Source organism: Rhinolophus ferrumequinum, chromosome 23 (genome assembly GCF_004115265.2).
Source record: "Rhinolophus ferrumequinum isolate MPI-CBG mRhiFer1 chromosome 23, mRhiFer1_v1.p, whole genome shotgun sequence".
Classification (NCBI taxonomy): domain Eukaryota; kingdom Metazoa; phylum Chordata; class Mammalia; order Chiroptera; family Rhinolophidae; genus Rhinolophus; species Rhinolophus ferrumequinum.
Genome location: NC_046306.1, coordinates 17,755,187 through 17,780,109, shown reverse-complemented (window position 1 = coordinate 17,780,109; position 24,923 = coordinate 17,755,187). Strand labels below are relative to the sequence as shown.

General features: G+C 48.5%; 1 long non-coding RNA gene and 3 other non-coding genes across 9 annotated transcripts; all 4 read right to left on the bottom strand.

Moving 5' to 3' along the window:
• Positions 1-15,049: 15,049 nt before the first annotated feature.
• On the bottom strand, positions 15,050-24,062 carry LOC117016214 (uncharacterized). Of its 6 annotated transcripts, none has more exons than XR_004421852.1 (7): positions 23,883-24,062; positions 23,090-23,246; positions 21,618-21,689; positions 18,317-20,031; positions 17,619-17,777; positions 17,253-17,352; positions 15,050-17,154 (listed from the first exon to the last, which is right to left on the bottom strand). It is a non-coding gene; the product is annotated as an uncharacterized LOC117016214 (long non-coding RNA). The 6 variants fall into 6 exon arrangements; XR_004421851.1 differs by having other exon boundaries at positions 17,619-17,762; XR_004421849.1 differs by having other exon boundaries at positions 17,619-18,537; positions 19,940-20,031.
• On the bottom strand, positions 19,192-19,325 carry LOC117016369 (small nucleolar RNA SNORA71). The gene has a single exon (XR_004421892.1). It is a non-coding gene; the product is annotated as a small nucleolar RNA SNORA71 (small nucleolar RNA).
• Positions 20,994-21,126, bottom strand: LOC117016367 (small nucleolar RNA SNORA71). Its single transcript, XR_004421890.1, has one exon. It is a non-coding gene; the product is annotated as a small nucleolar RNA SNORA71 (small nucleolar RNA).
• LOC117016365 (small nucleolar RNA SNORA71) lies at positions 22,202-22,335 on the bottom strand. The gene has a single exon (XR_004421889.1). It is a non-coding gene; the product is annotated as a small nucleolar RNA SNORA71 (small nucleolar RNA).
• Positions 24,063-24,923: the final 861 nt, after the last annotated feature.

Genomic DNA, 24,923 nt, shown 5'->3' with positions numbered 1-24,923 from the left:
TAAGGACGCCTCCCAAAGCTCCAAACTTCTCTGTTTTCTAGGACAAGTCTCTTGACGACACCCATCAGTGAAAATCCCCACCTGTCACGTCTCCAGGTGAAAACTGCCGCCTGCTCAGTCTCCAGGCTTGTTTCACACCATCCTTCCAGACACGATGGTTCTCTTCCCTTGAAAATTCCTCGATGCAATCTATTGGAAAAGGATTAAATAAGTGGAAACAAAATCAACAAATATGATTTGCTCTACAGTGGACATTACACAGACTGAATGTCCTACAGTGTCCCCTAATCTTTAAAAGGCCCCCAATCCCTCCATCCTCTGAGTCTGCTAGACGGTGGTCTCATTGGCACTCCACGTGCTGTGACCCATGTCGTCTCTGCTTCCCTGACCATTTGAGCCCCGCTTCCCTACAGGGGACTGACCCCGTGTCTGTCCCTTGCAGGCCCCTGCCCACTCACCCTGGCCCCCACCGGCAAGGAAGAAAATCCCCTCCCTTCTCAGGACAAATCCCAGAGCTCTCAGAGCACGAGCCTATAACACAGACATTATTGTTCCCCATTTCCTCCTCTAACTGAAGCACAAGTACCAGCCATGATGGAAACAGGAGGTGGTGACAGTGATGTGCTGTGTGACCTTGGGCAGGTCACTGCCTCTGTAACAACCCTCTCCTTAGAGGGGTTTTGTGAGCCTTAATGAGAAGAAAATAAATGAGTCATGCTTGTCACAGTTCCTAGCACACAATAAACTCTCAGAAAATGCTAGTTGGGGGCATTATTACTATTATTTGAATAGCTCCTGGCTAGTTCTTCAGAAAGAGGGGGTCTGTCACCTCAGCAGTGGGTCATCTCTGGCTTAGGAACCTCCAAGTGAGTTCTGACAGGTTTGATGTCCTGGGGCATCCAGAGAAGTCACTCTGAAGGGACAGCGGGGAGAGCAGGAGGCAGGCAGCTTAAGCAGCCAAGCTCTCCTGGTAGATATTAGCTTGAATTCACAGAAAGCATTACAGTGACATCTTCCCAGAAATGCAGACGCTGCATTGAAAGTGCAGAGTGCAGCGCCATCTGCTGGCCATGTATTGGAATGTCATGGCTGAAAAAAACATAACTGGCTACCCAGCATGCAGGGTTAACCACGCAGATTCCAGGCCCACACTCTCACGGGTACTGGGGGTGTCTACATGTTTATCGAGTCCCCCCCAAGGAGGTTCTCGTGCAGTGCTCCCCACCTCTTTCCATGAGGGGACCCTACTTTTAAGGTTGTGAACAAAATGTTCACAATGATGTGATGCCCTGAGATGTATTCCTGCCAAAAACACCCCACCCGAATCTAACTATGAGGAAACAACAGACAAACGAAGAAAGTGACCAATCTATACTCTTCAAAAATTTCAAGGTCATGAAACACAAAGAAGGCTGGGGACCTGCCATTGACTCAAGGAGACTAAGGAGACAGGACAACTGAAGGCAATATATGATACAAGACTTTCTTTTGCTACACAGAATGTTATGGGACAATTGACAAAATCTGAATATGGCCTGCTGACAATAGAATTGTATCAATGTCAATTTCATGATTTTGATCATTATACTGTGACTGTGTAAGAGAATGTCCTTGCTTTTAGGGAATACACACTGAAGTACTTAGGGGTAAAGAGCCATCAGGTATGCATGTGATTTGCAAACAGCTCAGGAAGGAAAAAAAAAAACACGAAACATACACACACACACACACACACACATAGTACATAGTTTTGGTGAAGGGTGTTCAGGAATTCTTTGTACTGTTTTTTGCAACTTTTCTTAACAGTCTGAAATTATACTAAAATAAGATGATGAAATTTTTTTCACAGCCCTCCTGAGAAAATTAAGTGACATAATGCCACTATAATTCAGTTACACATTAAAACAGTAACATCTCACCTTTTTATGGAACCCTTAGTAGGTACCAGACATGTGCTAATTACTTTTCATGGTTTATCTCATTTAATCTTCACAACAATCCTATAAGAGAGAGGCTATACCCCTGGCCCAATTTTCAGATGAGGAAACCTTCACCTCAGAGAGGTGAAGTGACCTGCCCAAGGTCACACAGCTCGTAAGTGATGGAACTGGGATGGTTACTCTGAATCCCGAGTCATAAATAGCCAACTAACAGTACGTAGGGTCCACAACACTAGATGACAGGCTCCTCATTATTCCTCATTATTGAAAGGACTGGGGACCATCCTGCAGCTGCCAGATTGAACTTGTAAACAATATAAACAGAGCCACTTTAAAATGGAGCTGGAGCTGCCATGCCAGAGGAACTGTTCGTCTTACATGTCTTAAGCCTCAAACCTCTGGAAGATTAAAACAGGGCAAAATAACCTTTGGACTGGACCTAAAGCAACCTAGTGCCCCAAAGAACTGTTTGCAAAGAGAACGAGAAAGCAGATATTATAACTACCTACCGAACTGATAACTACTGGACTGAAAATTAAAAACATTGTTTAGAATTAGTGTCAGGATGTTATAGAAATGACTTCCTTCTATTGATGTAATTAATTGTTTCCCTTCCCTTTCTCATAAATACCCCTTGCCTTTGTCTCCTAACCAAAATACTGTTTGGGCTTCTGCCTGAATCAGTGCTCCTTAAATAGCTATTCTATATATATATATATATATATATATATATATATATATATATATATTCATATATATATATGTATATATATTCATATATATACATATATATATACACACACATACATACACACACACACACCCACACACACACACACACACACATGCTTGACATATCTATATATCTATATTTAGATATCTATATATCTAGGATAGACGTAGACATAGATATAGATATCATGCAAAAGCTTGTTCCTCTCACTTTGGCCTTTTCTTTTTAGGTTAACAAACTAACTCTACAGTCTCCTCTGAACATGCCTGGGCCTTGGCTCTGCCTCTGCCCTTGCTGTTGCTCCTGGGTGCCCTTCTGTTTCCAATGTCCCTCACCTACTTCCTCTTCCTCCATAGCAGTTCCTTCCCAAGGTCTCTGCCTGAGAGGGCTCCCTCCCTCCTCTGCAGTCCCAGTTTTATACCCGTCCCCTCTCTCAGAGACTATCCCACTCTCCGCCTGCTGCTATCATTCCTTTGGCAGAGGCAGCAGAGTGTAGCTATTGCTAGCTCCAGCTCTGGGCTCAGACAGGCCTGGATTCAAAGCCCAGCTCTGCCATTTACTGGCTGTGTGCTCTTGGGCAAGTCACTTCACCTCTCTGATCATCTTATAAGTAAATCAGAACTATTATAACCCAACTCATTATAAAGAGAAAGTGAGCTGAGCTATAACAAAACCTTTCATGTAATATCTGCCAAGCAGAAAGAATCTAATATATGTTAGCTACTATTCTTATGTCCTATCTTCATAATGACTGTTTTAAATTTTTTTCAGATAAATTAGTTATAAGCATATGTCAAAGTTTTATTTTAATCTTGCCACAAAGCCAAGTCAGCGTTCCCTTTTGTTAAGGACATTTTATAGGAAAAGAGAATGGTTGGCTAATCACTATTAAAATGAATGCAAGACAAAGAATGTCTGATAATCAGCTGAGTGTTTGGGTAGCTGATTTCCCCAAAGAGGTTTTAATCTTGTTAAAGTTTATCAGAAAATTGCTTAAGCATTTATCAAGAATGCTAATTTCCTCCCAGAAGGAAGGTTGGAATTGCAGCAAGCAAGAGGGTTCTCTGCCACACTGTGATTGGGACCCTTTTCTTAAACACATCCATAATCATCAAGACTGACATTTCTTGAGGCCTCACTGTGCACCAGCCTGGAGCTGTGTGGGGACAGAGTCCCAGAGAGCAGTTTTCAGACTCTCGGCCTCACATGGAAAGGTGCTGGCTCAGGTAGTAGATGGCCATCAGCTGTGACTAGTCGGCCATCCGCTGTTACCGGTTAGCCATTTGCTACTGATATAACTGCCGTGGCTAAACTAGCAAGCGCGGGTTGTGGATTGCAGAGAGGCGGATTGCAGCTAGCAAGTGAGGTCGGTTGGCAGAGAAGAGGACAGCGGGTTGCAGATCCTGTGGCTCCTGCTTCCTGTGTCTCCAACCCAGCTGCCAGCGAGACTATAGTGGTATGACTCCCCTATCTTTGGTTCCATAGGTGTTCCTTTTTGGCCTCACCATATCCTGCGTTCTTGTGCAGGACGCGGGATCAGAGACTCTGCATGACAGGCTGCCTCACGGGCCTGGCCTTGAAGCAGATCCTGGATGCATGTCCTCGTTGCCCACCTCCATTCCCACTGAGCACGTTTCCACTTAGTTCAGGGTCAGACTAGGCAGGTAAGTACTAAATACTGATGGAGTGGATGAATGGGAGTAGTGGCCATCAGACCTTTACACGATGGGACACACATCCTACTTGTCCTTCACACCATCAAGATGGAAATAAATGGGTTTCTGAGAGTAGAAACCATCTCCTGCTCCCTCGGTGTAGTGGGGTATAAGTAGGTGCTGTACAGGAGAACGTCCAATACCACTGAGTCAGCCATATTTATGTGGGCACCTTTTTCTCAAAGGACCTCTTGATTTAGACTCTCAGCAGGTTAATCCTCAAAGGTAAATTTGTGTCTCTACTGGGCCAACAGTGACTCTATGTACTATGAATTGATTTTTTTAGAAAAACAGATTCTATATTTGTCACGTGAACAGCATAGTTACTTTTCATGGGTTTTTTTTGTGTGTGTGTGTATTTTAATAGTGTTTATTGCTAAATGTAAGTATTTAAATTTTTATAAATTTTATAAATTAAATCTGTAAACCTACTTAGAATTTCTTCGTTTTGGCCAGGGGCAGTCACAGACTTGCACATTCATCACCATTAATCTAATTCCAGAACATTTTCATAACCTGCAAAATAAATACTCACAACAGCATAACCTAAAACAATTCTGAGCCTTTTCCCAAGTTCAGACCTTTTCCGTTTGGGGACTTCTGGACTATTAATAAATGAAGAAATGAAAATATTTTACCGAAAGAATGCCACAGACAAATACTCATAACTGTGCATAACCTAAAACAATTCTGTGCATTTTCATAAGTTCAGACCTTTTCCATTAAGGGACTTCTGGACTATTAATACATGAAAAAATTAAAATATTTTACTGAAAGAATGCCATGGAAAACACAGTGTCAGCTTCTCCCATTCCAAAATGGAATTATGCAACAGGACAAAAACCTTGCAAGGCAGAGTTCTCCGAATTCTTTTTTCTCTTCCTTATATCAGTAAGCAAACTTGGAGAATCTGTTCCCATAGGATTTTTCAGGGCTGTGGGCTAGATATTTCTGTCCACCATTAAGGCTTAGCTGGAGTCAGGAAGAATAAAGATATAATTAGGAGTCACAAAAGAAAAGCCTGCTGCATTATGACCTTGGGGGATTGAGGAAGGAGAGGAAGCATAGAGAAGGCGACAGCAAAAGGCGACGATGGGTGTCTTATTTCCCTTCTGTGGACTTTCTTTTTTCTTATTTTCCATTCCACAGTTTCCATTCTGTGATCTTTGGCTCGCAGGGAAAAAGGGAAAGCGCATTAGAGGAAACACTGAGCACAAGAAGGGGAACCGTTGACTGCTTGTCATTTAATACTCTGACAGAAGCCACCTCTTGGCTATCTTCTGCCCTAACCTGTAGTATAGCCGGGAAAAGTGGTCAGGCAGAGGGAGGGAGATGTCTTAGTTAGCTCAGGCTGTCACAACAAAGTATCATAGACTGGGTGGCTTACACAACAGAATTTGTTTTCTCACAGCTCTGGAGGCTGGGAAGTCCAAGATCAAGGTTGCCAGCCAATTTGGTTTCTGGTGAGGGCTCTCTTCCTGGCTTGCTGATGGCTGCCTTCTCAGTGTGTTTTACGTAGGAGACACAGAGACAGAGAGAGCGAGAGAGAGAGATGGCCTCCCTAGCCTGGTGTCTCTTCTTATAAGGACACTAACCTTATAAGGACACACCCTTATAACCTCATTTAACCTCAATACTCCCTTACTCCAAATACAGCCGCATTGGGGGTTAGGCTTCAACATATGGATTTTGAGATTACACAACTCAATCCAGAGCGGGAGGCCTTGGACTTCAGTTTCCCGGAGCTGCCTGGGGATCTTGAGCAGTCTAAGCAGACCCAGAGATGGCTGTGGAGCTGGCTGGAGAGCTTGCTAATAGGGACCACAGTACCAGAGTGAGGTCCAGATCTGCCCTCTGCTTAAAATCCAGCATGCACCATGGCGAACTGCAAATGTTTATTAAGAGAATCAGTTGGTCTGTGTCTTCTTGTTGTGAGTATCCCGCGAGTGTCCCAAGTTCTCCAGCCTTCAGGAGTTATCCTTTCGATGAACATCCACTGAATATCACTGGCCCCCAGATCTGCAGGAAATCCAAGCGAGAGACCAGCCCATGCTCACGTGGTCCATCCTGCGGCTGTTCGTTGTGTCTTTTCTCCGAATGGCTGCATTGCTCCAGGCCTTTTGTGGTCACCTTCTGCCACTTCTTCACCTCTTCTCCCAGTGGCTGTTCTTTTCCTAAGCCATTTTGCTTCAAACATCCTTATGATCAGCTAAGGCTGCCTCCAGGCCAGCACAGATTCCAAACTGACAATATTCTGGAGCTTGATAATCTTCCATCTTCTTTGGTGATCCACCAAGTGGTCTCACAATCCAGCTGGGTATTTAGACGGAATCCTAGCAGCTTCTGAGAAGGTGTTGGATTGTAGGTGAGAAAGGATGGGGGCGATAGGGAGGAAGAGAAGATGGTGGAAAACAAGAGAAGACAGAAAAGAGGAAAAGATCACAACTTACCCTAACTTAACTCTAATTTGAACTTGCATGCAAATCAGCTAGAAGGATTGGTAAAGCACAGATTTCTAGGCTGCACCCCAGAGTTTGTGATTCAGTAAGTTTGGGGTGGAGACCAAGACTTCTCATTTATAACCAGTTCCCAGGTGATGCTGATGCCGCTGATCCAAGGACCACATTCTGAGAACCACTGACCTCATCCAAAACCAGCCTGGAGACTGTGCACCCCTTTCGGGTACAGTGTTTTGCTCTTTATAATAGGTAGGCAGATATGCTTGTTCCAAAATATCCTTGCAGCCAACAGCCAAGTCCATCTGTTTGTTCAGACCGTAGCAAGATGTCCAACAAGTCCCTAAAGAAGCTAATGAGCAACTTGGATCCAACTGTTTATTGTCTGTCAGAGGAAAGGCATTCATGCTTGGTAACAAGCCTTTGGTCACTTTGCTGGGCTCAGGGGCCAGAATAAAGTACTTTGAAGGGGAAGAGTGGCCATCACGTCGAAGGCCTTTGCACAATGTGGGATACACATCCTCTCCTGTCCTTCACACCATCAAGATGGAAATAAATGGGTTGCTGAGAATACAAACCATCCCTTGATCCCTCAATGTCGTGGGGTGTAAGTAGGTGCTAATCAGTCACGACGTGGTTAGACACCTTGATGGCATCTGAGGTCATAGCTCCATACGCTTCTGAGACAGAAAAAACATCAGGCCAGAGTTTGGAATCTGTGCTGGCCTGGAGGCAGCCTTAGCTGATCATAAGGATGTTTGAAGCAAAATGGCTTAGGAAAAGAACAGCCACTGGGAGAAGAGGTGAAGAAGTGGCAGAAGGTGACCACAAAAGGCCTGGAGCAATGCAGCCATTCGGAGAAAAGACACAACGAACAGCCGCAGGATGGACCACGTGAGCATGGGCTGGTCTCTCGCTTGGATTTCCTGCAGATCTGGGGGCCAGTGATATTCAGTGGATGTTCAATGAAAGGGTAACACCTGATGTTCATCGAAAGGATAACTCCTGAAGGCTGCCGAATTTGGGACACTCGTGGGATACTCACAACAAGAAGACACAGACCAACTGATTCTCTTAATAAACATTTGCAGTTCGCCATGGTGCATGCTGGATTTTAAGCAGAGGGCAGATCTGGACCTCACTCTGGTACTGTGGTCCCTATTAGCAAGCTCTCCAGCCAGCTCCACAGCCATCTCTGGGTCTGCTTAGACTGCTCAAGATCCCCAGGCAGCTCCGGGAAACTGAAGTCCAAGGCCTCCCGCTCTGGATTGAGTTGTGTAATCTCAAAATCCATATGTTGAAGCCTAACCTCCAATGCGGCTGTATTTGGAGTAAGGGAGTATTGAAGTTAAATGAGGTTATAAGGGTGTGTCCTTATAAGGTTAGTGTCCTTATAAGAAGAGACACCAGGCCAGGGATGCCATCTCTCTCTCTCGCTCTCTCTGTCTCTGTGTCTCCTACGTAAAACACACTGAGAAGGCAGCCATCAGCAAGCCAGGAAGAGAGCCCTCACCAGAAACCAAATTGGCTGGCAACCTTGATCTTGGACTTCCCAGCCTCCAGAGCTGTGAGAAAACAAATTCTGTTGTGTAAGCCACCCAGTCTATGATACTTTGTTGTGACAGCCTGAGCTAACTAAGACATCTCCCTCCCTCTGCCTGACCACTTTTCCCGGCTATACTACAGGTTAGGGCAGAAGATAGCCAAGAGGTGGCTTCTGTCAGAGTATTAAATGACAAGCAGTCAACGGTTCCCCTTCTTGTGCTCAGTGTTTCCTCTAATGCGCTTTCCCTTTTTCCCTGCGAGCCAAAGATCACAGAATGGAAACTGTGGAATGGAAAATAAGAAAAAAGAAAGTCCACAGAAGGGAAATAAGACACCCATCGTCGCCTTTTGCTGTCGCCTTCTCTATGCTTCCTCTCCTTCCTCAATCCCCCAAGGTCATAATGCAGCAGGCTTTTCTTTTGTGACTCCTAATTATATCTTTATTCTTCCTGACTCCAGCTAAGCCTTAATGGTGGACAGAAATATCTAGCCCACAGCCCTGAAAAATCCTATGGGAACAGATTCTCCAAGTTTGCTTACTGATATAAGAGAAAAAAGAGTTGGGAGAACTCTGCCTTGCAAGGTTTTTGTCCTGTTGCATAATTCCATTTTGGAATGGCAAAAGCTGACACTGTGTTTTCCGTGGCATTCTTTCAGTAAAATATTTTCATTTCTTCATTTATTAATAGTCCAGAAGTCCCCACACGGAAAAGGTCTGAACTTATGAAAAGGCTCTATCTAGCTGATAGAGGCTAGAGGCTATTTGTTTCCACTGGAGGCATAAGTGGGCCTTGCAATGCTGGTCTGACCAGCCGAGCTTCCTGAGGACATCGTTAATTAAATCATACACAGTCAAAACTTACTATTGGGCTATAGCAATCAAGATAGTATGGTACTGGTGCAAAGATAGATATACAGATCAATGGAATTGAATTGAGAAAGCAGAATTAATTCCCCATGTTTATAGTCAATTGATTTTCGACAAGGGGAACAACACAATTAAATGTGAAGAACAGACTTTTAAGAAATGGTGCTGGGGCCACTGTATATCCACATGCAAAAGAATGAAACGACCGCTTTCTTATACCATCCACAAAAATTAACTCCAAATGGATCGTACAGCTACATGTGAGAGGTGAAACTATAAAACTCTTAGAAAAGAATGTAGTAGTAAATTTTCATGACCTAGGTTTAGGCAAAGCGTTCTTAGATTAACTCAAAACCACAAGCAACAAAATGAAAAATAGGTAAATTGGGCTTTATTAGAATTAACTTTTGTGCTTCAAAGGACATCACCATTCAAAAAAGTGCAAAGACAACCCACAGAATGGGAGGAAACATTTGCAAATCATGTATCTGACAAGGGCTCAAGGACTCTCTGAACTTTCCTGGGTTGCCTGCATCAAAGCTCAGTTGTGTTTATAGGTGGACGGTCTCCCAATTTGAATGCTCTGTGTCTTTAATTTGGGCTCATTCCCCGTTCTTGATGCTTCCATTAAAATGGAGACCTCTGACATCTCAGCTCACCTTTCTTAGTCAGCTGTGGAGCCACCAACACCCTGCATTCTCAGTCCATCATCTTAGAGTAGCTGCTTTTTGTCCCTGTGTCCCACATCGAGCCGTGGTTTCCATTTCTGGAGATTCGTCTTTGGAACTGGGAGCCAACGCGATGCTGATGTAGGCTGAGAGTCTGGGTGATCCCCTTTTGCTTTTCTAGAGAACCAACATCTCCGCCACCATTAATGTGAGCTCCAGCAGGATCAGTGGTTCACTGACTCCAAGAAGGTAAGAGGCCATGGGTGGGTGGGGAGGAGAGGGAGTGGCGGGGGTGGTCAGAGCATCCAGTCTGGTTCACTGATAGACCTGAGGTTGCCCCTTGAAAATAGAGGTCTCCACTGGGGCTGGCTCATTCTCTAATCCCATGTTCCTTTGGAAAAGGCTTATTGACAGCGCCTCAGAGGAAAAGCCAGAAGCCGAGAAAAGTTGTCAAGGTAGCAGAGGTTACCTTCACGTCCCCTATCACTTTGAGCTCCTCACCTGAGCTAAAACTTCTGCAAAGGGGGTCCTTAGGAACGACAGTCTCATTAGAGAAGGTAGGACTGGAAGCTGTGTTTGCAAGAGTTTTATATAAGATTGAGGGAAAACTGTCAATATTACTTCTGTATCAAAAAGTGGAGATTTTGGATGGAGGATTAAAGCTGCCCCCGAGCCACTGCTTACCGCCCCATTGCCCAGACATCCAATCAATAGGCAGGTATTTATTTAACCAGTGAGTCAGCGGAGACAGTTCCTACCCCGTAGGGACTGTACCGCCTCCCAGGGCTGGGACTTGCCCCAGGGGTGTCCTCTGTCCTGACCCCCACGTTGCACCGACTCTGGGTGCTGCTCCCTGCTGAGGTACAGGTGCAAAGCGTTCATCAGAGGAATGTATTGCCGGCTTCAGGGTTAGGGGCCTATTGGCTGATAGAATGCCCTGACCTCATTCAAATGAACGTCTCCTTAGGAGGTCTTTAAAAAGAGAAATTAATGTAGAGCATGTGGGGCTTTGGGAGGTCCCGGAATTTGAGTTTATGCGTAGACCTGCCTTGCGGGTCTCTGCAGGATCGGGGAGGACAGACAGGGCTTAGATTATGAGGAGACAGCAAAGTGAGAGGGATTTGAGAGGAACTCACACAAGACTCCACCGAGGAATGATTCAACTTACTCTGCCCCGTGAGCAGAGAGCAGAGTTCTGTCCATGGTCATCAGAATTCCTGAATGAAAGAACCAGGCCAGCAGCCCAAAGCAAAGCCTGTTAGAAGGACCAACTGGGGGGAATAAGGTTCAGCTTTTACAGTGACAATCCAGGGGGCCTGAGTTACTCTACCTCCCTCCACTCCACTGGCTGCCAGCAGCCTGCCAGCATCATTTGTGGTGCCCCTTTTCCCGTTTTATTGTCTATTCCCATATTATACAAATAATCTATGCTCATGGCAAGAAAAAAATGGGAATTAGGAAAGTATAAAAAAGACAAAATCATCCATAACTCGCTCCATTGAGACTATCACTTTTTTTTTAACTTTTTATTTACTTAAGTGTGTTTTTCCAGGACCCATCAGCTTCAAGTAGTTGTTTCCATCTAGTCGTGGAGGGCGCAGCTCACAGTGGGCCATGGGGGGGTCGAACTGGCAACCTTGTTGTTCAGAGCACCACGCTCTAACCAACTGAGCTAACTGGCCACCACCGAGACTATCACTCTTAATAGTTCCATGTTTCCTTCCAGTCCTTTAAAATATTGTTATATAATTGGAGACCTACAGTGCATTCCTTTTTACATTCCACTTTCTCCAGTTAATATTTATACCATCATAATTTCTTCAAGTTATCAAAGACGCTCAACTAAGATTTTGGAATGTCACCTCTTATATCCCAGTGCAGACTTGAAGGCTTAAACCCACAAGCACCACATTGCAGAGGAACCCTTGGGAGCCCAGCCCCTGAAAGGCCTGCCCATAAGCACGCCACACCCCACTGGGGTCATGCAAAAAAGTACCAGGCACCACGTGGGGTGACCATGCTTCTCTCTTCTCTACAGTAAGCTGCAATTGGAACCGACACACTCCAACATCAGTTTCTTCAGTGTGAGTTGTTTTCCGTTTCTTGAATGTCTTCTCCAAGCAGGGCTGCGTGGGGCTCCAGGAGAAGCAACAAGGTCCCAGAGAGAGATGCACTGCCGTCTCGCAGGAAATGGGACATCACGCCTGAAAGTTAACCTCCAAGAAGGGCGCTGCCTGGGGGCTAACGGTTGACAGGACATGGACATTAAGAGCATGATAGATCTGGACTCTTAACAGCAGCCATGCCACTTGCTGTGTGACCTAGGGCAAATCATTGAACCTTTCTGAGCCTCTTTCGTTGACTAAAATGGAATAGCATCTACCTCGAATGGGGGCTGTAATATGAAATGGGGCAATGAATTAAGACACCTTGACAAAATATCTCACACAGTAAGCTCTCGATATATGTTCATTATTATAGTAAGAGTGGCCCAGGTACACAATCCCTTATCCAAAGCCCTTAGGACTGATGGGTTTCGGAATTGAGAGTTTTTGAGGTAGTATGGGGTATGCACCAGGTATATAACACATCCAGCAGGAGCTGGGGCAGCACTCTATCATCAAACACATTGTTTCTGCAACAAAAGTTTAAAATATTCACACAAAGTGGAATAAAGAAACACCGAATAGCCCCATGACAGTTCAGGTTCTGTTCTGCCATGAAATGAACCTGCGTGCACTTAGGGAGAAAGAATTTCAGAGATTTGGGGTTTGGGGGGATTGTGAAAAGGAGCAGTTCATCTGTGGGGGTGATGGCCACAGTCAACCTCTATCTTGTAGATGGGATGACATGTCGGTTTGACCGGCGGTGGGGACAGATGTTCTTTCCTTGGACTCGTTTTTATTCACGTCCGATCTGATCCCTTTGTTCTGGCCCCTCCTCTGTTCCAGCTGGAGTCGATGGACACCATCTTAAATCAGTATGCAACCTACTTCATATACCCCTCTGTCAACGGTCAGAATCGCTGCTACTGACTGCCCCATGCAACGGTTGGGTTCTACCCTTTCTGGAGGATTCAACAAGTCAGGCTCGGGCTTCTCTGTGCTGGCTGAGGTGCTGGGAACCCATGATCCTTGCCTTCATGGAGTTCACACTTTGTTGAGAAGGCAGACCTGTACGTTTTATGAATGCCACAATCGGAGGAGGCTACAGGAGCTAGGAGACGCTGAACTTGACTTAGAGGTCAGTCCAAGAAGTGAGGGCTAAGTTGAGCCCCAAAGCACAAGGAGTTAGGCTCAGGGAGGAGCATTCCAGGGGGCATGGTGGAGACCACCTGGAGCCGGCACACCTGGGTTCTGAGCCAGGTTAGGTCACTGACTTGCTGGGTGACCTTGATGGAAGTAGGACTCGAGAATTCACTGCCTGAGAAGCCAGCAGGCACTCTCCCAGCCTGGGCCCTCTTCAACTAGCCTCACCATCTGCCTTTTACAACTAAGAAATAAGAGCAGCAAAATTGGCCTGGAAAAGACCGTGGGGGAGATGGTGGCCCTCAGGGATGAGTCCCTGGGTACACGGATAAACAATGCATGGCTCAGCCCTGGCCAGTCTGGGTGGTGTTTGAGGGAAGGCTCTTGAAGGACCTAACAGAAGCTCAAGCAGCTGTCTGCTCCCAAAGAGGCTACATTTCCAAAGCATTTGTCTCTATGCATTCTGTCCCTGCCCCCCCAAAAAAACAGCCCTGACTCCAACAGCCTATTGGCTTCAGTGGCCCACTTTCATTGGCCAGCTGCAAACAGTGTTTGTCTTTACACCTCCCCAGTCTTTCCTGTCCAGTTCACCTCTCTGCTTAGCTTTCAGCAAAGCTGAAGGAAGGTTTCCTACTCCCTTTGCCAAGGGACACCTACCTCAACAGCTTGACCCTCCAAATCCACAAGGTCAGTGAGAAGTGGGGAGCTCTAAGACCTCCTGGGAGGGCTGCTTCAGGGTTGGTGGATATTAGGGGGAAGCCCCTAACTCCCACTTACCTCCTAGACCTAATTTTCATAGAAAATTTTTTTTGAATTTTGGTAGATAAATGGTAGGTTTTGATGATCTGGAAGCTTGGCTTCCTGTGAAAGAGCTGTTCTTAGTAATTCAGGTCAAATACGTTAATTATCTACAATGTGCCAGGCCCTTTAGCCAGGTATGGCAGGAGTGTATGCAAAGGGGTCAGATGAGATGCACCACTTCTGGATTGAGGGGCCACCTAACGAGCCCCGAATCTCCCTGGTGGGGTAAGTCTCCACTGGGCCACTGGCCAGCCTTCTCACACACAGTAGCAAGGGATGGTCTCGGAGGAAAACTGACCGCACCTTATAGTGGAAAAAACTTACCCGGGGCAGGCGACAGGGACAATCACAGTCCACTTTATGATATAACCCAGAAGTACTAGTTTGCAATGTCTTCACTGCTCATAATATGCTTACTCCACAGTCACGTGGAACTACATTCTCAGAAACGTACTCAGGCAGCACCCACGTGTGCACTGTTCTCCTAGGAGAGAAAAATTGGGGAGGACAGTGATATTCACGGATGCCTTCCAGAAATCAGCTCAGGAAATGCGAATGATTTCCTGATAAGGACAGTGTTTTATAAGGCCGCCTTTTATAAAAGCTTCTGAGCATGGTTTTCGGACTGACCTCGTGTTTTTTTTTTGAGAAAGAACTTGTCTCTCCCTTTAATGGACTCCCTTTCGGGAAGCTCCCATGTAATTCAATGACCTTTCTTGTATGTCCTTCTTGCTCTTGGGGGCCAAAACTGATTAGGATGAAGACTGAGGAAGAGCAGCAACTGTGGCTGGAGGAGTGGCAGACATACCTGGACCTGCCCTGCCGTGTGGCGCCCCTGAGGCTGTAACCCTTGCCTCCTCTCCCATGACACTAACCACCGGGAGCCTATGGCATCTGAAGTCACGCCTGACCACGGGACCCCTTCTCCACCTTCATCCTGCTCCTCCTGCTTCTCTTCCCCTCATCCCCACGTTCCCTATGCAGCTGTCCGCAGCCTTACTCTGGGGACCTCAACACCACCCCTTACCTGTCTGTTGCTAGAATAAACTTTGGTGAAGCAAAAAAAGCGCGAGTCCCACTAAAAAGAAAAAAAATAAATAAAAGCGCGAGCCGTGTCCAGTTACTACTCAGCCCAAAGCGTCCTGCTCAACGTTAAACATGCTGTACGTGTCATTTGAGGTCATGGTTACGGGAACAAACAAGTCAGACAGAAGTGAGCTGAAAAGTCTTCTTTTGCCCCTTCCTTGTTTGTGTGTTGGCTGAGATGGGACAAACAAAAGCTGAGGGAATTTACCACAAGACCTGCATTACAAGAAATATTGAAAGGAGCTCTTCTACCTGAAACAAAAAGACAAAAGCATACACAACTTTGAGTAAAATCACAAACATTACATACTTATCAATGATCCCCTTCAAGGCACACACTGTCTTATTCATCCTTGTAGCGCTATTTCTAGCGTGGTGTCTGGCTCATAAATAAATCGCTTCATTTTTTTTTTTTTTTAAATGAATGAAGTTTCAGTCTGTCCACGTCTCCATTCTCCTGGCTCTCGATCTTGCTATGGAATCTCCCACCAGCTGCTCCAACGCGCCTTCCGGTACCCAGCAGTTTCTAGGCAAGGATCATGTCTCGACCTTAATCCTGGTTTCTGGGTCGCCTTGGATGTAATGCGCTTCCCGGATTTCCTCAGGTCCTGAAGACCTGGGAGGGCTCCTGCTTCACACACTGCAGTGGACCTAGGCAGGAGTGACGACCACCTGGTGTCTGGTCGGCCACGTCTGGTGTCGCCAGGCAGACTTCAGTCCTGGCCCACGTTCCTGCTGCTGCCCCTCCACAGCAGCTGGCATCAGCCACCATCGCCAACTTTCTCAAGTGGACCCTGACTCCTTCTTTGGCATCTTTGCAGGCAGCTACGACCAGCTCACTGAAGGTGGCAAACGGAAGTCAGAGGATCGTCCTTGGGTTGGTTTTAAAGAGAAGGGCAAGGCAGAAAAAGAACCTTCGACTTCTGGATACCTCTGCCAGGAACTGGCTGGCAGAGTACACTTCACCCGCAAAGAATGCCGGTCCCTGCGGTGGAGACCATCGAGGTGTCCAACTCAGCAAGGCGGGCTTGCAGCCTGAATCCTGCCTCAGCCTCAGCCCAGCCAATGTGGTTTCAATTTCAAATGAAGTCCAGCGTTTCTCCATGGCCTGTGGGACCTAGTTCCTCATGTAGACCCCTTGTATCTGTAAAATGGGGTTAAAGTTCACGCATGCTCACCCTCAGCACAGCCATCATCACATTGTCGCAGTTATTGATTTTACCCCAATGATCTCCAAAAAGCCTGACCTTGAGGACACTCCCAACGTCCACCAATGGCAGCTGCTCCACGTTCACCCTGCTCCCCCCTTTACTCGGTAACCTGTCCTCTCAAGTTGACATCATGTATTTCATACCCCAGAGAAGTTGACCAACTCATCCCAGTTTGCCTAGGACTTTTCCAGTTGTAGCAAAGCAAGTCCCACGTCCCGGGAAACCCCTCAATCCCAGGAGAACTGGGACCCAGAACTCCAGGCCACCCCAGCTTCCTCTATGACATCAGCACCTGTCTCACACCAGGCCACCCTGTCACCAGCCCCTTCCAAAGCCTTGGATTGACTCTTCCTCAACACCCTCAACTTTCACTAAATCTGAGCCAACTGCCATCACTTGTTCACCTCCTCGTCCTCACTGAACACTTCAACAACAGCCTATGTCCCCAACCTTAGGAGCGTGACCGGAAAGGCTTGAGGACTGAAAACAACATCTGGCCTGTGACCCACTTTCTCCATGCCTAGGCTTGCTGGCACACGGCTTGATACTGATTTAAAAGGCAGAAGGAGCAAGTTTGTAAGGTTTATTGAATGGGTAGGTGGAGAGGAAAGTGATGAGAGAAACTGTTGGTTATCAAGGTTATTCCAAGCATGGCAGAGGAACACGGGGCGCCCCGCCCCCGCCCCCGCTCATGGCCCTGTGAGGGTACTGTTTGCTGTCAAGACTCAGAGCCAGCTGAAGTGGACCCCAACCCCCGGTCCCAGCACTTTTCCTCTGATCTCCTGTGCAGAGTGAACCGTCGTCCCCTGATGCTCTGAGCCGGCAGCGGTGGTGAGGCTTCGTTCTTTGCCCCTCTGGTGTCCGCCAACAATCCCAAGAGACTCTGAAAGAAAGGAGCGGTGAGAGCAACGGTGCGGAGCTCCCATGTGCGTGACAGCTCACCCCCTGGCTGTGAGTTCCCAGTTCTTAGCATTACCTCACCTTGGTGAGAACAGCAGCAAACCCAGGTGCCAAGTTACCCTGACGGTCACTGATTCACAACCTGAGGGCTTCCTTCCACGGTCTCCAGTGCAAGGCTGACCTAGGAGGGACAGGAGGCACACAAGCATTCAGTCTCCAGCTCCATCTTCTCCTCAAGTGACATCACTGCGAGGGTCTCCGTCACCCAGGCCCAAGCTCCCGTTTTATGCACGCCAAACTAGAGCATCACCAGGACAGAAAGGGCAACGAAGGAAACAACATCTTAAAAGCCAAGATTTTAGAATAAATTATTTTCTTCCAAGCAGTTCACGACCAGGACAATGGACCAGATAAGAGGGATCCACGGGAAGACAGCTCAGCGCTCACTGTCAGGGGCTCTGACACCGAGGTCCCACTGCATCCTGAACAAGGGGGTGGACCGCCGTCCTCAGCAGCTCTCACACCAAGTTGTCATTACTTGTCTGCCCAGCAGCTGGCATCCTATTCTGCAGAGATCCACTTAGTAGGACCCTGCCAGAAAGGCAACTGAAAGATAAACTTCCAGCAAGACTTGTTAGTTGCCGTGATCTCTGAAGATCAAGACTGCGGTCCCGTTTAAAGGAGAAATGAGAAAACGACGTCAGAGCATGAGGACATTACGTAAGTGAACCTCAGCTCAACCCACAGGACTCTCCACCCAGAGGTTTGATTTTTACCAGGTCTTGGCTTGAGAGGGCAATAAGCTCTTTCCAAATGGTCGCCACCGTCCACTAAATGCTCCAGCCTGGCTGAGGAGCCCCAAGCCCAGGAACGAGGCTGTGGGCCCGTGATGCAAAAGGGGCAGGGGGCAGGTTTGACAGGCAAGGGAAATCTCAGGTTTATTAGATGGCTGCCTGTATCAAGTGGCTCACAGACACTATTCTCACCACCTTCACATCATCATGAGATGGGAACAAAAATATCTGATAAAACAGGATGCCATCCTCAAAGATAAGACCTGAATGTCAACGGAAGAGGACCTGGGACCTAGACAAGCACCCTCAAACCAAAAGTGGGGATCAATGGGATGGGTCCTTTGACCTCACCTCAGCCAAGACATGCGCCTCAGGGGCACCGTGTCGCATCTTCTGAGCCTCCAAAGTGAAGGCACCGTTGCAGGTATCTGCCTCCCACAGAACACAGCACACAGCAGCACACAGAAGGCAGGCAGGTCAGCCCATCTGGATGGCGAACTACATGTCTGGGAGCCCAGTCGGCAACACAATATCCTAACGTGAACCAGGACACAGGCGAGGGAGTCTGGAGTCTACAAATACAGATTTCAAAGACCCACAGACCTGAGAATTTCTTCTCTAGTAAACCCCTAGGGTCACCCTTTTCAAAAGAGAACCCACAAAGGCACAAATGAAAAGTCAGCCAAAGGAGGGCAATCAGTCAATTATCTTCTCTCCTTGGTGACTGGCAACAACGCTCCCCAATCGTCCGGGAGGCTGTGACAAATGAAAACTTTCTTGATTTAGAATTGACAGAACCCCTGTGCCCCTATATCTGGCCCCCACCTTTTACCTTTCATTCTCTACTTAATCCATATTCGGGAGGGCTCCCGGAGAAGCAATACACATTGTGCTCGAGAAAGAGTAAAGGACCGAAGACAACACACGAGCGAGCATTTCAGTCACGCTGTCTGGGATAGCGTGTTATTATGGATTACCCTCCACTCCTATAAATTCATAAAGCGGAGACCCCACGATTTATAATCCTCAACCATGCCCTTCGGCACCATGTGACTCACCCTAGTGTGAGGTCCAAATATAACCGTATGGACTGGTTACTGACCAGAAGGTCCTTAACTTGAAAAGATAAAGTGAACCCCACCAATCAGGGGGTTAGCAGTCACCATACCACATGGGGGCCAGCAAAGGCCCAAGCTCTGAAGGGAACGGCAGGGGGAAAAAGCTAGTGTGTGAAAGCTCCAGGGTTTGGGAGGGACGGCTGGACCCTTCAAACACGGGGAAAAGTCCTTTCAGTGCTTCCTCTCCCTGCGCTATCAATGACCAGCGCACAGGCAGCCCGTGATCCCTTTCGGATGCAGGAGAAGAAAGGGACAGAAAGAGAGCTGGGAAGAATGGGAGGCTGGTGCCAGGGGCCTGAGGAATGAGGAACGGCCTGAGTCGGGGAGAGCGGCTGAGCCAAGCAGAGCCCGACGTAGCAGCTTCTGTTGTGTCCTACAAAGACCCCATAAAACCTCTGGGGCAGAGAGAGTCAAGACATTTCTGAAAAACTGGAAATGCTTTTAGGTTGGAAAGGATCAGGATCATGGGATCATGACACCATCGTGAACATTTTAAAAACCTCTACTATCCCAGCTTTGCTTTTCAGATGAAGACGTAGAGGTTGAGAATAGGTCACAGAGCCAGACAGGTTCAGAGGTGGGACCAGCGTCTCTGCTGTCTAAATGAACGTTTTCCATCACAGCGCAGCTGAGCCTCCAGCACTGAAACCGGAGATGCCCCAGGGAGCCCTTTACCCAAGCCCCTCCCCTATAGGCATGGAGGGACCGCCCCTCAACAGAAACACAACTGGGAACTCACGGGATGCCACTTTTACCTCCGTTCCCCTTGTGTTATCCCCCAAGCCCCAGGGAACATGCACAGCGACGTTACAGAAACAAAATAACAAAATTCTAGAAAACGGTGCGAAAACCTTACCTCAGGCCCCATGGCCCGGCGCCCAGCTGATACGAAGGCTGACACGAAGATGACTGACGCCGCCCATGGCACCTCTGCATGCACAGACCCATCTGCAAGAGACAAGCCATGAATGGGTACTCGCAGAAGGCCCTGGGGCACAGGGCACTTGGCAGATGACAGCACCCACAAATGCAGGATGTTACTCAACGGCCACCCTGCTGTCTCAGGAACAAGAACAATTTAACTCTAGGAAGGGGTCCGCAGGTCATCTGTGATCAGGAGAGGCAGCCGTGTTAGCCTACGTGCCAACTGTGACCAATATGCTGCTCTCTATGTTAAAAGGACGCTGAGGCCAGGTTTTAGGGAGGATGCCATGGCTGACGCAGCGGCTGGCAGGAACCGGGAGGGGACCCGGTGGTGGGAAGGCCCCATGTCTACCACCTAGTGTAAGGGCTGCTGACATACACATCGTCAACTATACTGTGCTCGGCCCAGTGCGATTACTGCTCTAGCATCTGCCCTTAACGTAAGGGCAGAGGGACAACCACCCCCGCTGGACCGTGGGCCCTGCCCATGCCAGGACTAAAGGCAGGCCATAAGAAGTCCACCTTCCAATAGAGAAACAACAGTTCCAGTGGGAGAAGAATGGGGAATGCCTCAGCCCTGGGCAGGGTGGCTTGCTCAAGGGATTGTTCCCGTGACCTCCACCATGGCATGAGCCCGACCACCCTACTACATGTCCTCTCCACATCTCTATCGCGTTTGGTTTATTTTTGTCCAGGTGCCACATGTGAGGCTCCGGGTAGAGGCACTGCCCTCAAGATCATAGCATGGGGGCATGATAAGCAAATCAGTAATTTCCAGGTGTGCTCAGTGCTGCGCGGTGAGGCTGAACAGGAGGGAAGGGGTGTGATGGATGGGGAGGGAGAGAAAGCTTCCAGGAGGGGAGCCGTAGGAGAGCGACCAGCCCATAAACACAAACTCCCTATGGCAGGGCCCCGCTCAGCGAAAACGGCTCCCCATGCGCCAGAGCACCAGGTGCCAGGAAGTAACCCAAACTGGTGGGAAGACATGTACGAAAGCTCCAGGGTTTGGAAGGGACAGCATGGGCCCTCCAAACACGGGGAAGTGCTTTCAGAAATTGCTCTCCCTGCACTATCAATGACCAGGGCACAGGCAGCCCACAATCACTTTCGAATGCAGGGGCAGAAAAGGGCAGTGAGCGAGCCGAGAAGGGAGGCCACTGCCAGCAGCCTGAGCAATGGCCTGAACTGGGAACAGACCAGCAGACAGCTCAATGACCAGATTTACAACCTAAAATTCCAGAAGCCACATCTGATTTTCAGAGATTACTTACCAGTCCCTGCCAAGAGTTGAAGGGAAGACTAACAGCAGATACACTGAGAATCCTTGGGTTCTGAAAGACTGGGTGTAAGTGGTACCAATACGGAACGTTTGACAGGACTCACTCAAGCTCATAGAAGAGCAGTCAGCTGGTCACCAGTTATGAATCCAGGTTGGACTCTAAAATGCAGTCAGTCCTCTGTCCATTGCAACACACTGCTGTTTTCCTCTCAACATCACAGCAGCCTTCCCCGGCACTGTCTCCCCCCACACACTTCATCACCTAAACACCTCTGGCCTTGTAGCCTGTACAGAACTTGAGCTCAAGAGAAACAGACAGGACATCACTTACCTGGGACCTCACAATTCAGGCTCTCCCTGAGGACACCTCTCACACATGTGGAACAGCAGTCACATGTCAATTCTGCAGGGGATAAGAAGCCAGCACATGATTGGCCACTTGGCACTGCTTCCATGTCCAGAAAACCATCATGTTCGTCAACAGAAAGCCCCTTGGGGAATCCAGGTCTTAGTATTTGAATGCACTGCCAGCCGGTCTCCCTTGATCTTCAGTCTACCTCATTCTCAGTCACTGCCAGTCGTCTAAGGCTGTTCCATTTGAAAGGAATAAGCATGGATCCTCTGAATGTGAGGAAAACCTTGCATGTTTTCCTTTGCCTGCATTACCAGAACACAGGCAGCCTGTAAGCACTTCAAACACAGGGACAGAAAAGAACACAGGACTGCTGAAATGAAAGACCAGTGTCAGAAGCCCACAGCTGTGGTTCTAGAACCAACCCGTATATTCCCTGAGGCAGGACCCATTCTCATTCTCTATGAAAGCTTCCCAGAAACCAGCACGGAGCCAGGCACAGAGAACACTCAATTAACAAGACACCAGGGGTCAGGCGGCATCTAAAAGTGGTGGGAGGGAGGTGTAGGAAAGCTCCAGGGTTTGGAAGGGACAGGGATGGACCCTCCAAACACGGGGAAGTGCTTTCAGTAATTGCTCTCCCTGCACTATCAATGACCAGGGCACGGGCAGCCCACAATCACTTTCGAATGCAGGGCCAAAAACTGGCAGGTGAGCCAGGAAGAAAAGCCCATGTTAGCCCACGATCTGCCCACGCAGGAGAAAGCTGGCCCGCCAACCCAGGACCCAAGCACGATCACCCCTTCATGTAGATTCTATCTCCCTCCTCAGGACAGTCCACAGGAAGACCAATTTTTGCTACAAAGGCCTCACTTTTTTCATTTACACCACAAATATTTACTGAGTATCTACAAACGTGTTTCCCCGAAAATAAGACCCAGCTGGACAATCAGCTCTAATACGTCTTTTGGAGCAAAAATTAATATATAACCCGGTATTATATAAGACCCAGTCTTAAATTATAGTAAAATAAGACCAGGTATTATATTAATATTTGCTTCAAAAGACTCATTAGAGCTGATTGTCCGGCTAGGTCTTATTTTCGGGGTAACACAATATGTGCCAGACACTGTGGGTTCAAAAGCAAAGTAAAATACAGACATGGCCTCTGTTCCCCCAGAGCTCTTACATTTCCCCGACCTGAAGGAAAGTAAAGACAGGACAATGAAGAAACTGACCCAAGGTTCCAGAGCTCAGGGGGGCTGAGTCAGGATCTGAACTCAGGCCTTCCTGGCCCCAGGCCCCACCCCACTTACAACACCAGGCCTCCTGCACTAGGTTTTGCAAGACAGTTTTCAGAGCCGGCCTGAGCTCCAGGACCAGCCCCTCTGCCCTGGGGCAGGAAGGCAACAAGCCCCAAGTTCAAGGTGCCCCAGAGCAGCAGCACTCACCCAGGGGACAGCCTCACTGCCCGGACACGGTGGGGACACATCAGGCAGTGCAGATCAGGGTCCTGCAGGAGAAAAGGGCGCTGGCTCATGCAGAGCCCGCACAGCCATCCAAGGGACAGCTGTCCTCTGTCTGCAAGGAGCCACATAGTCGCAAGGCCTAGGCAGGGAAAAGCACGGGGAACAGGCTTTAGTGCAGAGCAGGGGACAGGAATCCAGACTCTGGGGCCCTGCGAGGGGCCTTTAAAGCTCAGTCAACAGGTCTGTAAAAGGAGGTTGCAACACTTTCCTTTAAAATTTACTATGGGGAAAGAATTACGGTCATTAAGGACACTTTGTAGGCAACAGACCAGTGGCTTTGGCCAATAAACGACAGGAGTCGGAGGTGGTGGGGCGCAGTGAATATCGGGGGGCTCTGGCGCCCCTTAGGTCCGGGGTCACACGCGGCTCCACACGCCTCGCTGCGGGACGTGGGGCCCACGCGTCGCCGGATCCGTTTCTGGCCACTGGCGGGCACGTAGATTCCACACCGGGTGGGGGAGCACGGGGATCCGCCGCCGGCACCCGCCCGCTCCGAAGCAGCGTCGGTGATGGAGCGGCCGAGCTGAGGCCCCTTTCTGGGGGCCACGAATCCCGAGAGAGGTCCATACCCGGTGGCGGGGGCGGGCACGGAACCCGGGGCTGGGCCTGGGGTCGAAGCTGACCTCCTGCCGGCTCTCCGCGCCCTCTGGGCCTCAGTTTCCCCTCATCGGGGAGGCACAGACCAAGTGCGCAGCGCTCCCTGCAGTGGACTCACCCGGGCGCAGCGACCGACGGTGCGGGACAGCAGCGGAGACACAGCCGACACTGCGGGAGAGTGTGGATACCCGGCGATTTCAGGAGATGACGTGGGACGACCACCAACGGCGACGACACGACCAGGATACTTCCTTTCAACCGCTCAGCGTTGGGCCGAAACGTGGCTCCCGCGCGGGCTGCGGCCTAGAGCGGCCTCTCCCCGGGCGAAACCCGCGAAGCGGTCCTGCCGCGCCCCCTCGTGGAGCGGAGCTGACTCATGCGGGTTTGGAATTATTTCCCAGTCTGGAATTATGGAAATAAAACTCCCCCACTTGTTTTGCTTTTCTATTTGCTCCTTGGTCACTGATTTGTCATTTATATGTAGAAATGATCACTCTTCCAGGAGCTTTTATTAGCAGGAGCGTGGCTTTAATTGTGTTTAGTTTGGACAATAGGGATCTGTCTGATTGACCGTTGTATCCAAAGTACCTAGTGTAGTGGCTGGCACAGTTGAACAAATGAATAAATTCTGCCCATCTATTTATTTGGGCATCACCAGTTTTAAAAATATTTTTCCGATGGCCTGCGACTTGAATGTGAGAGTGACAAGGAGATGAGCCTAGAGAGGTGAGCAGGTGGTTTGCTGAACCTCGTCCTAAAATTAAATGGGATTAGAGTGTGGAGAGAGTCCTTGACGCAGAAGGGACTTGATCAGATATGCATCGTGGCAGAGAAGAGAGAAGTCCTGTGCTCCCAACATCACTCCAGAGACAGACTTGGGAGGGGACTCATGGTCCCCAAATCTCACGAGCAGTAACACTGCCTCTATCTTGGGCCAGGTGCACCTCTGGAACCTGGAGCAGCCCTGCCACTAACTCGGGCCACATTTGGAAGTGTAAAGAGCCCACCCTTGGGCCTGAGTGGGGGCGGCCCTCAGTGAGAATCCTTGCACTCACTAGGTCAACACAATGTGAAAATCCAGGCCAGATGGATGGACCGAGAGATAAACGGGGGTCTCTGAGGGTGGGAAGACTCCACATTCTGTGAATGTTGGCCGTGT